Raw genomic sequence first — 13,400 nt, forward strand, 5'->3', positions numbered from 1 at the left:
CCCGCCAGAGCAACTGTATTTGTTGGTGCTTACGCACATCTCACAAATGAGGGAACTCCCTGAAAAGAAAAGAATGTTTCTATTGTTAGATTTTGTGTGTTGTTAGATTTTCCATTGTCCAAATATTTTGCATTTTTGACGGAAACCTATATTTATGATATGTGTTGGCTCTAAGAACGTTTTCAAAGGTACAACCTGGCTCTACAGTACAACACATTGTAGTACATATTTGGGTATTCGATTAAACGGCACCTAAATTTCTCTTTTTGAGACTATTGCCAAGTTTGGGTACTATGTAAATTAAATGATGCTGAGCCAAAGGCTGATGAATCATTTTCTATATTTTATGCACCATAAGAATTGACGTGAGAAGGAAATTGCTAAAAATAAACAAATACTGGCACTGTTAATATATTTTAGGAACACACTAATGGGTAGATGCATCAACGTTTTTTTTTGCGATTCCTTATTTGCGAAAAATAAGGAAACGCAAATACGGAATCGCAAAAGTCAATGCATCAATTTATTTGCAATTTTTTAGTGATTCACTAATATTCGCAAATTTTACCGAATCGCAGTGAAATTGCGAATTCTTAATTGCGAATTCGCATTTTGCAATATCGCAATTTGCGATTTTACACACATGATGAATTTCATTACATCAACTGCCTGAAAGCCAGTACAGCAATTAGGCACAGCTGCTCCCTTTTTTTGAAGGTGAAGTTTGGCAGTTTGCTCTGTGTGCTTTCCCAGGAGGTTGCTGCTGCTGTGTGTGCCTGAGAAACCTTTTGAAAAATGGAAAATGCGAATCCTGTTGAAGAGGGGCCAGCCAGGAAAAGGAAAATTAAGTTTTCTGATAAAGAGTTGGAAATTTTAATTGAGGAGGTGACTGCAAGACAGGAACAGCTTTTTGATAAGCTGTCTCTCAAGGTTCCTGAAGCTGTAAAAAGAAACCTATGGATTGCCATACAAGCAAAGGTTAACGCTGTAGGAGTGGCACATCGTGACATAAATAATTTACAAAAAAGATGGTATGACCTGCGCAGTCGTGCAAAAGAGAAGCTAGAAAACAGGATTAAGGGCCCGATGTAGGTAAATTATTTTTACCGGTTCATAAATACCGGCTCATACCGAATCGGTATTTATGAACGGGAAACCCAAATGTAGGTAAACATCAGGTAAAAAGTACCGATTCGGTATCAATCGGTATTCAAACTCGGTAAACCGAATCGGTAATATCCGAGTCGGTAACACCCATATAACCCTATGGCCCTCCAGTCCCTTAGGAATGAATGGGAGACACCGAATCGGTATTTACCGAATCGGTAAATACCGATTCGGTAAATACCAAATCGGTAAAAACCGATCTCGAAAATTCGAATACATGACATGTGAGCCTGTGCACCAATCAGGGACACCCACCACACCCCACAACAAAGCATCTGAGAGATCAACCAATCAGATGCAAGTACCACACCCCAGTACCTGGAGGTGGCCACACCCATGCAGGTGCAGAGCAACAGAACTGCAGAGAGAGCTGGAGGGGAGACAGAGGAGCAGGCTGCACTGAGACCAGCAGAGAAACAGCATGGAATCCCAGGAGGCACAAAAGGATGGAGGGGACAGAAAGAGGAAGGTGAAATTCAGCCCAACAGAGCTCCAGGTGCTGGTGGAGGAGGTTGTGCAGCACTACAGCCAGCTGTTTGGGAGACAGTCTCTGCAAGTAGCTGAGTCTGTTAAGAGGAACACCTGGCTGGCAATCCAGAGCAAGGTCAATGCCCTAGGAGTGACCCATCGCGAAATCGACGACATGAAGAAAAGGTGGTATGATCTGAGGATCACCACCAAAAAAAAACTAGCCACTCAGAGGAAGGAATCAGCAGCAACCGGTGGGGGGAAGAGCCGTGCCCCAAGCCTCACCGACCTGGAGCAGCTCGTGGAATCCACCATGGAGCCTGAGAGCATACATGGGATCGGGGATGCTGATAGCTCTGCCAGAGCTGCAAGAAAGAAAGGTAAGATGCATGGACATGTACCCCACCCATTCCCAGGCCCCTTCCCCAATGTGGGTGAATCACTCACAATCCAGCACACATGACTGTAGTCCCCAGCAAAGCATCATGGTAGCCGTAGACATAGGTACATACATTAAAGCTGCCAACACTGAACCCTGCATGCCATGCCATGCCACACTACTCATACACAAGCAGTCTAGGCAAATGAAATTGTGTGTTAGGAATCTGTGTTGGGAAAACACGCAGCTGATCAATGTCCATGTCTGTTCACAGGAGAGTCATCACGCAGAGCAGCGCAGGGAGGGGACTGTAGTGCCACAACAACGGCTGCGAGGGAGAAGGCCAAAGACACAGCTGGACCTAGCACTGTCCATGAGGATACAACCACACCCCAGGCACCCACAGCAATGGAGCACGACACCACTGCACAGCCACTGTCGCCCCAGCTGTTCGAGACACAGACTCCGCCAGCACCTGCAGAAGCCACAACACCCAGCTCAGGGTCCCCTGTGCATGTGAGGCCAAGGAGGCAGGACGTACCACCTTTAAGGATCCTGGAGAGCTCCAAAGAGGAAGTGGTCGAGGCTCCCAGACCTAGTACACCACCACTGGCTGGCCACGCTGGACAACTTGGGTCAATGGGATCTGGCCGTGCAAGTGACCGTGTCCGTAGGGCACGAGAGCAGGATGAGGGGCAGAATGTGCAGGGGGTCTTTGCTGGGCTGGAAGCCACAATGGTTAAAGTCCAGCGTATGCAGGCCAAAGGCATCATGGCAGTGCACAGGCAGGTGCTCATCCTGAATACAGGATGTCAGACATCAATCGGGGGATAGGTGCCATGGCAAAGGGAATGGAGGCCATGGGCAAAGGGATGGAGGCAATGGGCAAAGGAATGGAGTCCATGGCGGAGGGGGTGAGGGACATGGGGGTGCGCATGGGCACCCTCTGTGACAGGCTTGAAAGTGACCACCAAGAGAGGCGCAGGTATAGGCGCGAGGTCAGGCTGCTCAATCAGTCTATTAACCGATTGGCAACTTCTACCACACTGCAGTGTCGCCGCTCTGTAAATATGCAGACTGACATTGTACACTGCTGCAGTGACTTGTCCCGGGGGATGGGGAGGGTGACCTCTGCAATGGAGGCAATGCTGACACAGCTGACAGCCACAGGTGGCAACATGGTTGTTGGGGACACTGAGGAGTCAACGAGCAGGAGTGGGTCCAGCACGCCTGTTCAGGACATTCGTAGGAGCAGCAGACTCCATGCTGATGACACCGGCACCACTGCGCATGTAGCCCCGTGGCTCGCAAAACATCATGCGTAAGCGCAAACATTAAGAGACATAATCAACACAGGACAGGTCACAGTGAAGTGAACTTTGGCCAACCTTGTGCAAAGTGCATTTAATTTGATATATGTTCTTTTGGAAGGTGCAGTAGTGCATATTAAAGTAAGTGTTCAAAAAAATGGACATGCCTGTGTGTCATCGCTCAATTAGAAGTATCTGTTGGTGATTTCAGCGCGTCACAGTCAACCATCTGTTGCTGGTGATGCTCCTGCTGCATTGTGATCTGCTTGTACTGTCCCATCATCAATGTCCTCATGATATGTTAGTTCTATCTCTGAGCCCTCCTTGGTGGCAAGATTGTGCAGCATGGCGCAGGTCGCAATAATCTTGCAACAGATAATTGTCGTGTACTGACGTGCACCTCCACTCTGATGGAGGCACCTAAATCTACTTTTCAGCAACCCAAATGTACGTTCCACCACGCTACGTGTTGTTCTGTGTACCACGTTATAACGCCTTTCACTCCTGGTGGATGGGTTCAGGTAGGGGGTGAGCACAAATGACCGCAGGGCATATGCACTGTCACCTGGGTGGGAAAGGATATTTTGATTAGTCACATACTCAGGTGTGCACCTTCTGCATGAACTATCAGGGTGTCTCACACATACTTACCCAGCAGGTTTCCATCACCAAAATCACCAGCCACAAGGCGTCTGTATATCCCACTGTTGGTGAATATGTAGGAGTCGTGGGTACTCCCAGGATATTTGGCTACAATGTCCGTTATCATGTTGCTAGCATTGCAGATCACCTGCACATTGATTGAATGTGTGGACTTCCAGTTTCTGTATATGTGCTCAGTTGCTGCAGGTGGGCATAGTGGGATGTGCGTCCCATCGATACAGCCGATGATGTGCGGGAACTGTGTAAGTTGATAGAAATCGGTTTTTGTCCTTGCTAGTTCTGCAGGTGTCTCAGGGAACTCAATGTAGTGCTCCATCCTCTTAATCACGGCGTTTAGGAATCTTCTGAAAAAGCGTGACAGGCAGCTCTGGGACACTCCACCTACAGAGGCTATCACGTACTGGTAGCTCCCAGAGGCAAGAAGGTGTAGGCAGCACAGCACATGTACATGGGGTGGGATGGCGTGTGCTCTTGGGGTTGGGTGTTCCAGATATGGGTGGAGGTCCTTGATCAAGTCCAGGATGGTTCTGGGGTGGAGTCGGTACCTTTGCAGGATCTCTGTTTCAGTGAGTTGGAAGAGGGTGATCCTCTGCCTATATACCTGCTCCTCCCTTAGACAGACCCTCTCTCCTGCTGCCTGTATCCGTAGCCGCCTTGCAATAACGTAGAAAGCCGCCATTGTGGGTGCACAGTTGCATTTTGGGACCTACTTATATATCCTGTTCCTGGTTTCCACCTGCTTCCAATCCATGTTAAATACCGACTCTTCGAAATTCGGTATTTCCTGACTTTGCTACATCTCAAAAGGCCTTTTTTACCACTTCTTATTTACCGACTCGGTAAATATGAATTCGGTATTTACCGATTCGGTAAATTACCATTTCTTATTTACCGATTCGGAGAATATGTATTCGGTAAATTCCGATTCGTGTAATACCGATTCGGTGTTTTACCGACTGGTATTTACCGATTCGGTACGTTTTTGGTGACATACATCTCGATGCACTTATACCGGTCGGTAATGGCCGAAATTACCGATTTTCGGCCGTTACCGACCGGTATTTGGCTACCTACATCGGGCCCTAAATCTTCTAAGAAAACTGGAGGGGGAACACCTAGGGAACGACCCAACACCCCCCTGGAAGACATGGTGGAAGGCACATTGTTGACTGAGGCTGTTATTGGAGTCATATACATTGATACTTCTGAGGTTCCAACTCCATCTGAAGGTAAGAGAACTGTACATGCTGTTGATTGTCTGAATGGACACTAAAAATTGAATGAGTCTTGAGAAAATAGTTGGAATACAAGGTTTTCATTTATCTTGTGTTTGATATCTTACCTGTGTGTCACCCACAACAGTTAATTAATGTTTGGGAACTTGAAGCAGTGCATTATGGGAGTTGTAGTTTTTTAAAGTCCATCATGTACACAAAACATCAAATTGCAATTCGAACTTTATTACTATAAAGAACTTTTAAGGATGAGACTGGGATCATGTGAATGTGTAGAAAATAACCTTTTATTAATTACCTTTAGGAAAGTGCAAACCTTTAATAACTACATGTTTGCATTTCTTCAATCATAGAGGCTCTGCAGGAAATAATTGAGCAGGATTTGAGGGATTTCAATAACCAAGAAGTTCAAGAAAATGAAGAGGGAAATGCCCCTAGCACATCAGCATCCATTTTACAAACAGGGGAAAGACAGAGAGTGCGACAACTGCTCCAAACTGATTCAGAAACAGAGCAGAATGACAATGTTGTTGAAAGGCAACCTCAAAGCACTACCACAGTCACAAATATTAGGCTGAGTAGGCGAAGGAGACTTCAGCAGTTTTCTTTGTGCAGAGGTAATGTGACTGAAAGTGGAGATTTTGGAGAGGGTCCCATCACTGGCAATCTTGTTGAAGACAAAATACTCAAGATACAGCGCCTGCAAGGGAAAGACATTAGATTAATTAAAGGGAAACGTGGACAAATGGGTTCCTTTACTAGCAGTATGAATAAAATGATAAATGTAATGAAGACAGGGCATGAAACATCTTCATTGAAGCTTGACCGCATTGTCAACTGTTTGGAGACCATGTGCACATTGATGCAAAAACATCAAAATATAAGTGGCAAAAGGCAGGTACGACTTCTGAACAACATGCAGGCTCATAACAGGCAAATGGCTCGCCTTTACAATTGTACAAGTGCCCTCTGCAAGCAGACCCTTTCAACCCAGGTACTCTTGATGAAAACATTTGAACATATTCAAAAGGGAATGGGGACTAACTATGATCCCTCTGGAAATTCACATTCTAATGATTCCCAAGAAAAACAACTACCAATGGGGGAGAGTGGTGCCAGCAGTGCTGTGAGTGGCACAATGGAGCATTGCATAAGTGGCACACGGCGCAGTAATAGAAAGCAGATTGATGCAAGTAATATGACCATGCACAGTGAAAAAAATGCAGGAAAGGCATTAGGAGTGCGTGGCCGTAAGAAATGACATGTCTGTGATGCCTCTTGATTGGTATTAATAATGTCAAAGTTACCTATGGGGCAATGTTTATCAGTTCAACATTTCTAATTTAAAGTTCAGTTTCAAGTTTGCAAAACAATCAAAGTCCATGAATTTAATGCATTTATGTTTCACTTTGAATACAAATTTGCACTGATTTCAAATCAAAGAAATACAGAGTATGTTTCCTACCTCATTCAGAAGTAATGCTGTGTGATCTCTGCCCTTCTCCTTCTCCCCTCTGCTGCCTCTCGTCCATGTGCTCTTGCTTGTGGTTGAGGAGGCTGATTGTCTTGTTGAGGTAAAACATCTTCTTCTTCAAGTTCTATGCCTCTCTCTGTTGCTAGATTGTGTAGCATTGCACATGCTGCAACTATTTTGCAGCAAATGTCTGGTTGATATTGTAATGCTCCACCAGTCTTATGAAGTATTCGAAAGCGTGATTTCATCACCCCAAAGGTCCTTTCTATCACATTCCTGGTAGTTATGTGAGCCTGGTTGTAATGCTGCTCTTTCCTGGAAGTTGGATTTAGGTATGGTGTTAAAATATAAGACCTTACTGCATAGACCCTATCTCCTGTAATAGAAAACAATGGATTTTTAAAAATGCACAGGGAAAAAGTGTGGAGTTAAAAGGAAAATCTCTATCAATTTTGAAAAAAATATTTACCAAGCAGATATCCATCACCAAATTGACCAGCAAGCAGTCTAGCATGAATGGCACAGTGTCTAAAAATGTAGGAGTCATGGGCACTTCAGTGTAACTAGCAACTATGTCTGTGATGATGGTTTTGGAATTACAAATTGCTTGGATGTTAAGGGAATGGAAGCATTTTCTGTTGCGAAAGATATACTCATTTTCAGAGGGTGGGCAAATGGGAACATGTGTTCCATCTACACAGCCAGCGGGTCAAGAACAAAAGGTTTGGGTCCTATATCTGTACTGGCTTGGACCACTCATATATGCTAAACAAACAAAGGGGCCAGACAGATTTTATTTTTTCATTTTTGTACCCACACAGCCGATGCGTGCTGGAGGGTTATCTATTTTATTTTATTTTTCTATTTTTAGAAAAACATTCATCGATTTAAAATATGTCATCAAATAGACAGTCAACAAACAGTGAAAAATTACATATGGACAAGTGCAATGTGCAATAGTGAACTGTACAAGTGCTAAAGAGAAAATGTATTATCAGTTAATGCAGGCAATACCAAACAATACACAATCATATACCCAACGATACATTCTCATTAGGAACCAGTCCTTTCTAATAGGTACAAAGACGAGCGGACCTCAGGTTACAGAGAACTGCCTGCCTGTCTAACTGGGCCAAGGGTAGGAAAAATGATTAGGGGGTTACGCATCTAGGGAACACACAATGTGGATATAAACAGCCCTAGTGGCACCCTTGTTGTTATTCCAAGGCTCAGGGTCAACGCGTTTCGAACCGCAACGTTAGTGTGGGTTCTCCTCAGGACACGGACTGGACGGAAGCCGAAACTGAAAATAATAATGAAAGAAGGGTTGGTGTAAGAGTAGTGCCCAATAGTGAAACTAGATTATGTACTTCAGATTGTATTATTCAGACTCGTGACTCATAAATCAATGGTAACTTGGAAAGTACCTGGGAATGACTCGTGAGTAGTTGTGAGTAGTTGCAATGTCACTAGACTGGAAGTCGCAATGCAGTGGAGCGTCTCTCCTATACCGTATTTCTGTAACCGAACAGAGGTATATATCAGGGGGATCTAGTGTGGCACAATCGAGTTGGTATACATTATATGGGCCAGAGCCTACCTTTCAGGAAGGACGTGTTTTCTGCAAAAAGGTGGGAAATTGTCAGAAGCGGTCCCCAAGTTGTTAGGACATGACTGGACTGGAGCCAACCTGAAAAGAATTGGAGGGATAGTTTTAACTCTGAATCCTGCACCTTGACAAGCTGCGCTAGATATAGTGTGCTCAACACGACTGGGAAAACAGTTGTGACACTCACCATTTAGGTGGCGAACAGCACCGGGGCTCGATGGTCTCTGTGGCGTCTATTTGTGTTAATCAAAGAGACGACGGGGGTAAATCACCTGAAAATGTCAAGAACCTGGGTGTTAGTATACCCGTGCCCTCCTAGTTCCTCCGAAATCGCTTAATGCGGAGAAAAAGGACTCGCACTTACCAGGTATCATGGGGCGGTAGAAGCGCTCCGTTTGTTAGACTCAGAACCGGCGTTCAGCTAGGAGACGCCGCGCACACTGAATTGAGAGTTAAAGGGGCCGCTCTAGGTCACATGTGTGACCAGGGAAGCTGGGACATGTAGTCCGCAGGGCCGGGGGAGGAAACCTCTTGCTCGAACCTCGGAGTCACGTCACATAGTGCCGGGTACCGGGCTAGGGAGACCTCGCAATGCAACATTCCTTTTGGTTTGTCAACTGGCTGAGACACGCCAGAACCGAACCGAAAACGGACAACCTTGCCAATTAGCCAATATGGGAATCAAGTCGGGAAGGAGAAAGGCACAGAGAATTTACAGATTATTTATTTCGGACATATCATTCCATCCCGAGTGTGCTGTGTCGAATTTGAGTATCAAGTATGCTTCCCTCTGAGACAGGCGGAGGTCAGGATCACCTCCTCCCCCTGCTTTAATAACTGAAAGCACAGTCCATTTTAACTTGTCCGCTTTGTGATTTTGCTGTGGGAAATGAGCTACCAAAGGAGCAGTAAGAATTTTGTTTGAATTCTAGACCGGTGTTGAATGATCCTTTGCCTGACCTCTTGCGTTGTTTTGCCAATGTACACCTTTTGGCAGGGACACTGAATAGCATACACCACATACTTAGTTTTGCAATTAGTATGTTCTTCATGCCGCCAGAATTTCTTTCCGTCTGTAAACAGAGCGCCTTCCACTGTAAGGTTGCACACTGAGCAGGTGCCGCATTTTCTATGACCCTTGACTGCCCTTGTTAATAGGGCGCTGGAAGTATCGCCGCTTTCTCAGCACAATTCGCCGAAAAAGCGGCAATACTTCAGCTTGCTAATATGCCCCTGAGAGTGTAAAAGCTTGAGAAACAAAACTCCTGTTAAGCATTTTGATTTGTGATTAGCCTTGTCAGCTTTATGGCACCTAAAACACATGATTCATGTATGAACTAAAACACAACAATCCTGCACTTTGGAGTTATTGTGTTGTAATTGCATTTATATAGTGCTTACTACCCCTAACCAGCTTCAAAGCGCTTTTACGGCGTAATGCGTATTCAATCCGTGTAACATTGAGCCCTACCCAGCCCACACCCTTCTTCTGGAGATGCAGTGCCTGGCTAAAACGACCCCTCTCGGGGTGTGGTCTGGCCATTCAGGAAGATGGCCGCCTGAATGCTAAGCTCCGCCACGGGTGAACTTTTTGACGGAGGCAGCACATTCTTCCCTCAGTCTGGGACACCAGTGCTACTTTCCTTTGAAGGCGGAATGTGAGCACAACAGCTGGGCTGACTTTTGCGTGTCTGGGTGTCTGTTAGTGCCCATAAACATCTCAAAGGATTTCTTCTCATGGAATATACACTGGGCCTCTTCATATCAGATTAACCCCTTAGCTGCGGTGGCTATTCCGCCGCAGTGCTAGGGGGAAGGGGGGGCCATGCGGCGCTCCCGTACTAGTGACCGAACCACTCCGTCACGGCCCTCGGGTGAGCTGTGCTTGTGACGGAACGGTTCCGTCACGAGCATGCAAGGGGTAACGCCCTTGAGTTTGCATAAACAACAAGGGCATTCCTTCCCTGTGAGAGCCTTCAAGACACTCTCTTTATCTCCTGCCATCTGCTGGTTCCTGATAAGGTATTTTATTGCCTAGCCTGCATTGCTCAGCCTGAGTATTTCTTTACTGGCTTCTTTCAATGGAGAATTCTTAAATGAATCCTGTCAGCGCCTTGGAAATGGAATACTTCATTTACTAAATTAACACGCTATTTTTACTGAATATTAATGGCACCTCTCATATTGCCCTCTGCTTTTTAATAAGAATCTCCTCTACTATTGGCATGTTTTGTGAGGTATTTTTCCTGTCAAATACATTTTTCTAAAGAACTTTTACAGCACATTGACAGGAAACTTAATTGCTCTGCCTTCAAAAACCCTTGGCTTTCACGTGTAATGAATGCTGCATCATCTCCTCACAATTACAGCTATTATGTGCCTGAAGTACTGCTCTAAAGTATATGAGACTGCAATTTCATATTTTTTCAGTTACACCTTTTTCAGCAATGTTTCAGCAATGCTCTATTTTGGCTATGTTGGATATTGCTAACATTGAATATTTTCCACATTAGCAATTTTTTTTTTTTGCTCAGAACAAATTTGGTGTATTTCTTCAGAGTGCATGACGTTATAATCTTCAACTTTTCAACAACGCTTCATTATGAGGCACATTAGTAATGCTTCATATGTTAGACTTAATTCTCATTTACTGTTTTCAACAATATTGCTGTATGTTTGAGATGTGATTTCCTGTCATTTATATTTGGCAACTCTCCCACTGCGTACTGAAGGGCAAAGTGTTAAGAAGTGAGTTTCTGTTCTTTCCTGAGTGTGCATAGGGCTTTGCTTGTTATGGTTAATATGGCATTGTTCACCATCCCCAACATTGTTGCTACACTTTAAGGTGATTTCCTGTCACATATATCTGGCAACTCTCTCACTGCGCACAGAAGGGCAAAGCATTTTGAGGCGAGCTTCTATTCTTTCCTGAGTGCGCACAGGGCTTTGCTTATTGTGGTTAATGTGACATTGCTCCCTGTTCGCAACATTATTGCTACATTTTGTAAGGTGATTCTCTGTCACATATATTTAGCAATTCTCTCACTGCGCATTGAAGGGCCAAGCATTGTGAAGTGATCTTTTATTCTTTCCTGAGTGCGCATAGGGTCTTGCTTGTTGTGATTAATGTGGCATTGTTCTCTGAGATACTTCTACTAAAACTCAACTCTACTACCAGCTCTCCTGGACACCATCACCAACCTTAGCCTAACCCACTCCAGAATGGTCATTATGGGTGACTTTAACTTATGGGACAATGCACTGGGCAGGCACTAGAGAGATCTGAGGAGGATCTGAGAACTTTAATCTACACCAATTGGTTCTGCAACCCACACATCAGGGGGGACACGTGTTGGATCTCCTGTTCGCAATGAACACCGAGACAGAGGTGATAGAAATATTGCCTCAAGTCTGGACTGACCACTATCTGATCCACTTCAAGATCAAGATCCCTAACCTCAGGAGTAATGATAGCCGCCCAGTAGCATACAGAAGGGGAAGAGAGTGGGCTAAATTGGGTAAGAAGAATCTGCTGCCTTTCACCAATGTAAATCTCTTCTCCCCCTCCACCACCGTGGAGGAGAACTACGAAACTTTCTGTAACCATATAGCTAACACCTTGGACCCATTTATCCCCGTAAAAATCCTTAAAAATAGGAAGAAAGCCTCAGCTCCCTGGTACAATGAGGAATTAAGATCATTACGCTTGTCATGCAAGACAGCAGAGAGGAAATGGAAAAAGACATACTCTGTACCTGACACGATAGCCATGAAGTCAGCATTGAGTACGTATAAAAAGGCAATTGTTTTAGCTAAATCAAACCACTACGCCAACTCCATTTTACAAGCCTCTAACAGCACAAAAGCTCTGTTTCAAATTGTTAAGGAACTTTCATCCCCAACAAGCACGAGCAAGAAGGTAACCGCCTCAAAAGAATTGTGCGAGGAGATTGCTTCCCATTTTGAAGAAAAAATTGTGAAAATAGTGGATGATCTACACCCCATTATTAGTAGCGATCAGGACAACTCGGCCCGGAGGCCAGTGGAAGCGATTCGGGCAAATACGTTCCTGGATAAATTCCCTGACCTAACGGCCGACTTGTTTAAAGCATTGGCCAATAGTGTGTCCTCTGGCTCTCCGCTTGACCCCCTTCCATATAAAATCTGGAAAACAACGGGCCAGGAAACATTCCCCTGGCTACAACAGATTTGCAGTCAATCATTGGAAGCCGGTACCGTTCCTGAGGCATGGAAGTTGGCTGTAGTAACACCTCTGTTAAAAAAACCTTCACTAGACCCCAAGTCACCAGCAAATTTTAGACCCATCTCCCTCCTGCCCTATCCCGTTAAAATTCTGGAAAAATTAGTCAGTAAAAGCCTCTCCTGCTATTTGGAGGATAACCATCTGCTGGACAGGGACCAATTCGGGTTCCGCCCAGGCCATAGCACAGAGACTGCATGGCGACCGTTCTGGATAATCTGCGAGTGCGAGCTGACAAAGGGAGCGACACCATTTTGGTGCAGCTCGATATGTCAGCCGCATTCGATACGGTGAGCCATGCTATACTGGTGAAAAGGTTGGAGAGGATAGGGGTGTCGGGGCAGGCCCTAAAATGGCTAGTGTCCTATTTATCGGGACGACAACAGATGGTGACTCTGGCACCTTTTACCTCCAGTAAGTCTCCGGTGCAATACGGGGTACCGCAGGGCTCTGCGATCAGCCCTGTTCTGTTTAACATCTACCTACAGCCCCTGCTCCCCATAATTAAATCCTTCGGCATTGACCTGATTAACTACGCTGGTGACACCCAGCTGGTGTTTTCCCTGGAAGGGAAACAGGCAATATCGATGGATATCTTCCAGGACTGCATGCGGCAGACAGCTGGATGGCTTAAGGACAACTCCCTACACTTTAAAGGAGGGAAGACAGAGGTGGTCTACTGTCCCTCAGCCAGACTGTCCCAACAGTTACCTCAGGAGTTCAGGCTCACACCGGAGGAGGAACCCCTGACTCCAGCCAAAACTGTGCGTAACCTGGGAGTCTTGTTGGACAGCAATCTCCAAATGGAATCTCAGGCCAATACAACTGTGGGGG

General features: G+C 45.3%; 1 long non-coding RNA gene across 1 annotated transcript; it reads right to left on the minus strand.

Annotated features, from left to right (window-relative positions):
- Positions 1 to 5,485: 5,485 nt before the first annotated feature.
- LOC144767668 (uncharacterized) lies at positions 5,486 to 8,785 on the minus strand. Its single transcript, XR_013598303.1, has 6 exons — positions 8,670 to 8,785; positions 8,493 to 8,577; positions 8,297 to 8,386; positions 8,124 to 8,214; positions 6,688 to 7,999; positions 5,486 to 5,922 (listed from the first exon to the last, which is right to left on the minus strand). It is a non-coding gene; the product is annotated as an uncharacterized LOC144767668 (long non-coding RNA).
- Between the last annotated feature and the right edge of the window lie 4,615 nt (positions 8,786 to 13,400).

The sequence above is a fragment of the Lissotriton helveticus genome, chromosome 7, assembly GCF_964261635.1.
Source record: "Lissotriton helveticus chromosome 7, aLisHel1.1, whole genome shotgun sequence".
NCBI lineage: Eukaryota > Metazoa > Chordata > Amphibia > Caudata > Salamandridae > Lissotriton > Lissotriton helveticus.